The 8885-nt window shown below is 35.4% G+C and overlaps 2 non-coding genes across 2 annotated transcripts; both read right to left on the reverse strand.

Annotated features, from left to right (window-relative positions):
- Nucleotides 1-6936: 6936 nt before the first annotated feature.
- Trnat-ugu (transfer RNA threonine (anticodon UGU)) lies at nucleotides 6937-7011 on the reverse strand. The gene has a single exon. It is a non-coding gene; the product is annotated as a tRNA-Thr (tRNA).
- A 175-nt stretch (nucleotides 7012-7186) lies between these two features.
- Nucleotides 7187-7260, reverse strand: Trnat-ugu (transfer RNA threonine (anticodon UGU)). The gene has a single exon. It is a non-coding gene; the product is annotated as a tRNA-Thr (tRNA).
- Nucleotides 7261-8885: the final 1625 nt, after the last annotated feature.

Here is an 8885-nt window from a genome sequence, read left to right on the forward strand (position 1 = left end):
TAGCAACATTCTATTCGATATTCACAGAAATAAAAATTGATTCGACAACTACGCCGTAACATGATCAGAACAGTGAGATACACAACATTAATATTAAAGAAATAAAATAATCAAAATAACTCAATTATATATTTTGAGTTACAAAGTCAAAACAATGGCACCACGAAACACAATGTTGCGAAATTATCAGGTTTATTTGTTGATTTGTTTTGTAATGATATAAAATCACATATTAGAATAAGTTAATATATAGTTGACGCATATTACACACCACATGCATGTTATAATACGAACACATGATGCCGTGCTTACAGACGTGACAGTCTATAATTATAAATACCAAATTTGGTTCGACACTTAAAATTAAAATTACCCAACACTTGTGTACCAACAAAATACGATCAGAAGTTCGAATACCTTACTTTATGCATAGTATTAGATACAATTGTGATGTATGTGTTATACGATTTGTAGAAATACATCTTGTTTTATAAAAGTGCTATCATATACTAAAGTTTACGAGTCTGGACATTAATTTACTTTGTACGCGGCAGTTTAGTTTCACACAAAGTTCGTTTTACTTTAACACGGTTGCGCTATATGTGTTTGCTTTTTCGAATAGTCGTTTAACGGGATGCATGTCAAATAAGGGAATAATGTCAAGAAATAGAGTATTATGAAGCAATGAAAATTGATAAACAATGTTGAGCCCGTTTACTTCACAATATGAATCAACTATCATCCCTCAGATCACACAGACATTTGTAACGCGTGATTGTAACGGAAAGCAAGAGTCTAGTTGCGGAAGAAAGTCGATACACCGTAACAATTGAAAATATGTGTGCTGCAAGTAATACTTGTTTAAAACGGATAGCTTTCCTCTGAATTAAGCAAATTTTTATCGAATCAACGTATGATTGAAACATACAATACAATTGTATTTGATTACATATAAATTATAATCAAAATCTTTATATACATTTAATGCTATGCTTAAAAAATAATCGGAAAACTCTTATAAATGTAATATCTCATAAAATGGCTTAAGATATCAACTTACATGAAGTGTTGCTTTATAAAATAACAACACCAGTATTACCAGTTAACCCAATCACCCACGATGTTAGTATCATTTTTATATCAGCAAAATATGGTTCTAACATACCAACACATAAGCAAACATATTCGATGTGTAAAATACGTATTGTAAACTTCCGCGCACGTCCTTCAATGTAAAACAAAATACTAACATATTATTTTATCATACGGACCATAACATAGATTAACAATGTTGTTTTATCTATTATTCTATCATAATAAAATAAAATATTGTTGCAAAGCAACGAAGAAACACACAAGATTAAAGAAATAAAGTTTGTTTGAATGCACCAGGCATCTCGTTAACTTGATGTTGGCATAATTGGTGACAGCTTTTGATCCCTCGAAAATCGGCGTGTTTTGCGAGTTCACACATCTGCGTCAGATCCTGGAAATATGGATTCCTGGTACGCGCGTCGAACGTAAGGTCCGACTGACTTATATAGATAGGCCTGTCTTGCTGGACTCAAGCCGTCCGCAGGCACAACATCTGGCCGAGTATCATCACTGAAGCGCAAAGCGGGGTCCTTTAAGATGCACGAAATCCTATGAAAAGCGTCACGCGATGCCCTTTATGTTAAGATGTCTGGCGCATCTGCAGAGAACTTGACGAACTTGTTCTGCCTGCAAACGAATAAACACTTTTGATTCTTTTTGTACCAAAATAAAGAATTCAAGTCAGTATATAGTTTGTTACAAACAAGAAGCTAATATTACTTACAATTTAACTCCAAAATAGATATACAATGAATGATATTAGTAAGCAGGCTACTACCGAATAAGGCAAGGAAAATTTACTGCCTTAAGATGTTCTCCAATAAACTGCGTCCAATTCCTCCAGGTCCATTCCGGAGCCATAGAGATGTTAGTTTTAGACGATTTTTTTTATCACGGCCCTTAATTGGTATTAGTTGCACAATCGCTCATTTGTAGAGCGTCTTAATATTACCAAACACTCCATCCACGTGGCATTTTGCACATCCTGTAATGGTTCATAGGTAATACACTTTATATTTTCAGTTGCGTGTTTATTCTTGAAAATTATATTTAATATATATTGATTGTGTTATTTCTCTCAATTTACTGAATTCAACCTCAGTAATATAATTTGATTTTAATTTCATTTGTAGCGTTAACAATTTAAACATACTTAAACATATATATGAAGGATTCAAATAATTATAAGCACTGATACGAAGATTTTTGCGAATCAATTTGAATTTCAGTATCTTGCGTTGGCTTACCAACCTGGTATTTGCATAAGTTACTTAAATGTGTTGCTTTGTGAGTCATTACTCGCCACAAAAGTAGGAACCGTTTTTTTTACCTTAAATAGAAAAACATACTTATTAAAAAATATGTTTAAGGTACTAACATATATGTTTGTAATTTATATTATTATTAAATATTAGCACAAAATGCAAGTTTGAAAATAAGAAAAATAAATAATACGCTAATGTAACACACTTTTCACAAAGTGTAAAAATATGTACTTTATAGACTAATTATAAATGTGTATACCTGGACAGTTATCTACCTGAATGGCAAAAGACGCCGGATTACCGCTATGGTTTTCGACCCCCCAAACAATCATTGAGATGGCAGCGTTCGGGCCTTGAGCATCGCAACCATCTTAAGCCATTGTCTCAGTTTCATCAATTACGAAATTGATTTGGCGTGGCTCGCCATCTATTCTAAAGCTACACGTATGTTCCTCAATAACATGAAGCATGGCGGTCACATCTGGTTGGAGCAATGAGGAAGGCTTACACTTTTGCTTAAGTCAAAGGTAACCATTAGAGTCCGTTGTGTCTCGACTCCTCTTTATACACTCACTATAGAGCTCCCTTTCCTGAAAAATAAAAATAATGACAGCAATAATACATAATTTGTCTTCCAAAAAATAGTAAAAGTTATTGTCATATTATTTAATTCAAACAGAAGGAAACTAATGTTTTTACTGAGTTGTATTAATGTAGAACAAAGTCAATATGAAAAGATGAAGAATACATAAACGGAATTACAATATTTTACTTTATAGGTGGTTACCATCTTCGCACGCCTTATATGGCCACCCAACGCATCCGTCCTTTCCCTTCTTCTAGAGCACCTACCACGATTTTTCTCATGTTTTCACACTTAGCGCAGACATCAACACGAAAAGAGGCTTTCCGAATTTGTGCAATGCATTTGGACAATATGTCATTGAAATCAGTGACTTTAATCACTTTTTGTTCCTTTGTCCGATGTACACTGCATTGTGAAGTTTTTGTACAAGTCGAGCTTAGTAGTGCTCGCAGGTAAGTACGTCGGCGGTAAAATGTCCTTTCCCCATGACGCCGCCGGAATCGGGATATTATCGCGCTCAGCGTAATTTTCAGGGTATTTACCTTCACGCTGAACGTCGTCAAACACTAGTGCTAGCTTTAGGTATTGACCTAAATGCCGTGGGTCTTAAGCACGACGCCTTGATGTGACATGTGAGACATTAAAATGTTGAGAGCAATACCTCCAATGTCATAGCACACTTGAAATGTTGGACGAAACACTATTTATCTACTGAATTGAAAAAAGTACATCTACTCCGCTGTCTCTTCTTACCTCAGTTGTGACAACCGAACTTCTATCATCTTGAAGAACGCCCGTAAAATGAAGGTCTTTTGCATTTTTTTTATTTCATTGACATTAGAAATATGTTCAACACTTTCCCTACATTCACTTTATGTGCACAGTCGTGTTTGCATCCACAACCATCAATACAGAACTTTTCAAATGCCTCAAATCTTCATTTTCGTTCAAAGCAGAATCAATATTGTCACATCCATCATTATTCTTTTCATTGTTTGTGTCCATCACCCTCCTGGCGAGACATATAATCTCGAACCCATCATATGATTAATGAACCAATGCCGTCTTCACCCATATCATTTTCAACATCTTGTTCGTCTGCTGACAAAATGTCAAACTCTTGCGAAACGAATGGTGTGATGACGGGGGTCTTCACAAAATAATGAGAGAGTACACTCTCCAATTCCTATATTAAAACAAAAGTCCCATTAAGGCTTAAATAATATACATGCTCGCTCTTGTCAGACAAAAGACAATTCACTTCTGTATATTAAAACAACGGCTTCATTTATAAGCGGAATTTAAAACGATCAAAAACGGTCACCATTTCGTTGAATAAATTATGTTATTGTGATGTCTTATTAATTAACCGCGCTTTAAACATCATTTACAAACAAAATATTTTAACACGATGCCAATTGCTTGAAGGTGATTTTGAAGCTCTTAAATTGTTATTTAAATCTCATATGCTCTAGGTAACGTGTTTAATATTCGGTAATTAATAATAAATTATGTTCATGTATATATCTGGAAAAAATACATAAACACGTGTCGGACATAGGCATTGAACCTCTGACGCCCAATTACGAAGCCGTGGCACATGACACTGTCATACGAAATTAGCGTCATATATTACTACTAATGATTAAATGACTCGACAATTTTGAAACGTCAAGACATTAAAATGCTGAATGGGTCAAGCTCCCCCTCGGGTACTAGTTCTCCGTACCCCGGGTACTTTGAAGTATACTTCACCCGTACACCGATTTTCATATGATGCTTTTGGGTACTCCGGTAAACTTACAGGTAACCCATCTTTGCTAATTTACAAAAAAAAAATCCCCAAAATTGTTCGTACCCAATTGTTCAGTACCCATTTTTTTAGTGCCCATTTTATTTGTTACAAAAGGTTCTTACCCAGTTTTTTTTGTACCCACATTTTTATCTTGCCCCCAATGTTCGTACTATATTTTTGTTTCGTACCCAAATTTGTGTTGGCATTTATTTTTCGTACCTAAAATTTTCGTACCCACATTTTTATGTCCCCGGTAGGATGGCATATAGCAGTTGAACTGTCCGTCAGTATGTCAGTCAGTCTGTCCGTCCGTCCGAAAAAAACTAACATTGGCCATAACTTTTTCACTATTGAAGATACCAACTTGATATTTGGCATGCATGTGTATCTCATGGAGCTGAACATTTTGAGTTGTGAAAGGTGAAGGTCAAGGTCATCCGTCAAGGTCAAATGTCAAATATATGGAGTATGTTCGTCCAAAAACTTAAACATTGGCCCAAACTTTTTCAATATTAGAGATAGCAACTTTATATTTGGCGTGCATGTGTATCTCATGAAGCTGCACATTTTGAGTGGTGGAAGTTTAAGGTCAATGTCATCCTTTAAGGTCAACGGTCAAAAATTATTTCAAAGCGGCGTTCTCATGAAGCTGCACATTTTGAGTGGTGGAAGTTCAAGGTAAAGATCATCCTTCAAAGTAAAGGTCATCATTCAAGGTCAAAGGTCAACACTTTTTTTTCAAAGCAGCGTTCTCATAAACAGCACATTTTGAGTGGTGGAAGTTTAAGGTCAAGGTCATCCTTTAAGGTCAAAGGTAAAAAACTGTTTTCAAAGCGGCGCAATAGGGGGCATTGTGTTTCTGACGAACACATCTCTTGTTTAGTACACATATTTCTCTTACCAAAATTTATTTTCGTTGCCAAATTTCTGTTCGTACGCACATTTTTCTTACACAAATTGTTAAAACCCATATTTGTTTCGTAACCATAATGTTCGTACCCACATTTTTTTTAATACCCAAAATTTTGGGTACGCCAAAAATGTGGATACGAACATTTTAGGTAAGAACATGTGAGTGCGAAAATTTTGGGTGCATAAAAAAAAGTTACGAACAAAATTTGCTAAGAAAAATATGGGTACGAACAAAATGTGGGTACGACAATTTCGGGTAAGAAAAATGTATGTCAAAAATAATGTTGGTACGAAAAAAAATTTGATACGAATATTGGGGGTAAAAAAGAAAAGTGGGTACCAAAGAAATGGGTACGAACATTTTGAAATTTTGGTTACCAAAATATTTGGGTATTAAAAAAATTGTGTACGAACAATTTTGAGTACGAATTTTTTATTAGGAAAGATGGGGCAACTGTAAGTATACCGGGGTACCCAAAAGTATCATTTGAAAATCGGTAAACGTTGAAGTATACTTAAAAGTACCTGGGGTACGAGGAAGTAGTACCCGGTGGGACCTTGACCCATTCAGCGCCACCAATGATGTTCACATTTTCTCCCACCAACGAACGAATACAAACTAGTCGGTCCATTTTTTAGCAATGTTAGCAATTATATAACACTCTTAACAATCTATTTTAACCCCATTCCTGCAAACTACATTCTTCTAAATTACGTACTTAGCTTTTAGGGTAAGTTGAACTTCACTTTAGACGGTTTATGTTATTAAAACCATAGAAATTAACATAGTAACATATTCGAACACAAACTTACATAACACAACGATCATGTACAAACAGACAAGCAAATACTTACCTCAATTTTTTCAACCATCATGTTTTAAAAATCCCAAGAATTCCGAAAATAACGTTTTTGTCCAAGAAAAACTTAATATTTCCCGGGTAAAACAATGACGTCAGTAAAAGCGTGTTGTCTCACAAACGTCATCAATGTCATTTATTTGATTTGCCGCGTTTTACCTTAATATGGACGGTGAAATGACATTGATGTTTTAGTGGGTTTTATCTCACATATCGATTGTGTTATGTTGACTCATTCAGATAAGAGGCATTTCCCTTGATTTAATAATATGTTAATTCGATGGCGTGCAATTTCGCCGCTGCATATTCCCTCTAAAGAAAAGTATGTAAGTGAAAGTCGTAGACAGCTACACCGAATACGAATTATTTGCTATTTAGTAGTAATAGTTGTGGAAGTCTACATTTCACAGGGTGAGAAAATTATGCGGCCAGTCCGGGACTCGAACTCGGGACACCTCGCTTACAGGGCGAGTGCTCTCCCGACTGAGCTAACCGGGCTGCTACGTGACCATGTTCAGACCGTGACATACACCCCCACTTGAATATGTTTTCGTCCTCGAATACAGGGATTCGGGGTGAAATATGATTAACCATGGGCCTCCGTAGGAGTATACTCAGGTAACGACATGGGCCCCACGTTGGGCGCCAAATGTCACAGGGTGAGAAAAGTGTGCGGCCAGTCCGGGACTCGAACCCGGGACACCTCGCTTACAGGGCGAGTGCTCTCCCGACTGAGCAAACCGGGCCGCCACACATCTTCTCCCCTTACGTGACCAAGTTCAGACCGTGACAGACAGCGAATATATTTTCTACAGTAAAACGGTAGAATAAAGTTAAACTCCCAAAATAAAATCATTAGAGCAACTTATGTGCTCGTCACGCTCTTAGATTATATGTGACTATAAATCCGTCCGGTAGAAAGAATTATATAGTAAAAGTATTTGCGAGTTTATACGTTAACTACAAAAGACGCTGAAACACAAGCACTATACATGTGTACGTTTACAAGTTATTAACCGATATATTATATGAATGGTAAGGTGCAAATGAAGAATGTAGACTTAACATTGCAATATCTACTGTGTAGCTGTGCGTGTACTCTACAATATTGTGTTTGTGGGAAGAACCCCATTGGGGCCTGCTAACTGTTATTACTGCATACAATTATTCAGACCAATGTTTAATAAAGTTTAAAACTTTACTTTTGTCATATATTTTTTGAAAAAAAATGTATGAAAACTAGATTTTATCATCGTATTCAACATATGAATAGTCAGATATACAAAAGGAAACCAGAAATGTGGAAAAAAAACAACAACACTGAATGACGGATGCACGTGTATAACATAAAGACAACGAAAATATACGGGGAAACCGCCTGATTATACTAGAAAAAAATGCATATGTCTGAACGTTAGCTAGATGTTATTATTTAATTTTAATAAGACCATTGTCAATCACAATTACTAATCAAGTTATCACGTTACCCAAATTCCAGTTAAATCATACTTCAATGTTAGCTACTTGTAAGATAGAAAAGGGGTTTTTGCTCATGTTCGTCGAAATTAATTATTAACTACACACCCGTTTTATTGTTCGGCTCCATTATGATTAGTGGGACAGGCGTAAATAACCCAATCATACGATCTTTTCATGTTGATAACATATCGAATGCATGTAGACATTAACTAATAAAAAATATTCCATTTAATGTTTATCCTATTTTGATCATTGTCTACCCGGAAACAAAATACGTCCTTCAAATACGCGAATTGTTTTACCATTTGCAACCTATTAATGTCGTTTCGTTCACAAAAGTTTTATCAAAACGCTGACGGCATTTCAGTTGTTTGCTATTTCATTTGTTTTTAATTACAGTTACATGGCATGATGTTCGAGTGGTTAACGTCTCCCAATCGAGCGGCCATGAACGACGTAAACTTCCACTTAATTTACTTTTAATTATCTACAGTGGGGAGATTTTGCAAAATCATCAAGGGCGAAAATGACAATGATTTATAATTTCTTATAATGTATACAGAATTCACACAGACCTTACTTATGATTACACGAATGAAGCTTAGTTTATAATCGAAATATGTTAAAAAGATATCCGACGTATATCCTGACTTTCAAATAATGTAAGAATATTACCTTTTTAAATAACTTAATTGACAACAAAGGTTTAAATTGTTTTTGTTTGTTTTCTCTCTTGTGATTTATATATTCACCACATTACGTGTGTTTCACCAAGTGCACGTTTATTCCAACCACATGTTAGTTTAAATGCTAAGTCTTGTCTGTGTTCAATAGATTATGGGGGCAAACTTCCATGTCAACTCAGAAGTAATGTTTAAACCTGAAACGTTAAA

This window comes from Dreissena polymorpha, chromosome 14 (assembly GCF_020536995.1).
Source record: "Dreissena polymorpha isolate Duluth1 chromosome 14, UMN_Dpol_1.0, whole genome shotgun sequence".
NCBI lineage: Eukaryota > Metazoa > Mollusca > Bivalvia > Myida > Dreissenidae > Dreissena > Dreissena polymorpha.